The 1,115-nt window shown below is 32.3% G+C and overlaps 1 long non-coding RNA gene across 1 annotated transcript in view; it reads left to right on the top strand.

Moving 5' to 3' along the window:
• Positions 1-1,115, top strand: part of LOC111087829 — a 14,732-nt gene that overhangs the window by 12,267 nt on the left and 1,350 nt on the right. The gene's annotated exons all lie outside the window — the stretch shown is intronic.

Genomic DNA, 1,115 nt, shown 5'->3' with positions numbered 1-1,115 from the left:
CTACATGCTATTTTAACGATCTACCTCTACATGCTATTTTAAGTTTAACAATCTTACCTTTACATGCTGTTTTATCGATCTGTTACTTAAACGAATTGAATAATGTCGGATTACGATATTTGAAAGCTTTCTTTCTAACAGCAGTGTTGTATCACGATATTTTTTTATATGTATTTAACCTATTGATTAACCAAGTCACATTCTGTCTGGTGGTGGGCAAAATACAGGTAGATGAAACAACACTAATCATTTCTGACTTTCAACCATTTTGCCCTAATAAATACTATTGTGGGTATATTGTTGTTGTTTTTCTTCAATTAAAAATACCATGAGCAAGGAGTGAATATATTAAGATGTGTTCGTATTAATACGTGCAAAACAAATGAATGTATTTCAGCTTTTAAATTTGAAATTTTCATTAAAAATCAAAGATATATAACGAAGAGCGTAATAATTACGCAACAAAAACAAACAAACGAAAAAAGATATAATTTTTCATTTAAAGCTGTAATGCATGACGTAGTATATAGAAAAAAGAACATTGGAAACTGTTAAATTTCTGAATAATACCTCTTACTGGTCCAATCAGAAGAGATGAAATACAATGCAAACTAATAAAGCAGACTACCAACAGTAACAAATCTCCAAACATATCCTCCAATATTCAGAGAGCCTCTGTTCCATCTGGTTGTTTGGCAACATGCTGTTTTAGCAAGGAATATATGTAAAAATAATCAGTTGTTACAATTTCAGCCAAAAATGCTACTTTTGTGATATTGTGTGACTTGCATAGTAAATTCTAGTAAAGTTTTGTATTTTGTGAATATTACCATAAAAGTCTAGCTAAAATCTAAAATAGAGGTTGGGTAACATAATTGTTTTATCCTATCTTAATAACCGACATAATTTAATATGTTTTTAATTTGGGGTTATGGACTACCAAGTCAGTTGTCTTGCACATTTTGTATAAGTACATACACATTTTTTTTTACAGTTCAATCCTTCAGATTTTTAACACAGAGACAGGTGAAGTTCCTTACCTGGGGCCCGGCATGGCCAGGTGGATAAGGCGCTCGACTCGCAATCTGAGGGTCGCGGGTTCGAATCCCCGTAAC

The sequence above is a fragment of the Limulus polyphemus genome, unplaced genomic scaffold (assembly GCF_000517525.1).
Source record: "Limulus polyphemus unplaced genomic scaffold, Limulus_polyphemus-2.1.2 Scaffold2706, whole genome shotgun sequence".
Taxonomy (NCBI): Eukaryota; Metazoa; Arthropoda; class Merostomata; order Xiphosura; family Limulidae; genus Limulus; species Limulus polyphemus.
The sequence above is the reverse complement of the archived record's forward strand: the minus strand, read 5'-3'. Positions and strand labels throughout refer to the sequence as shown.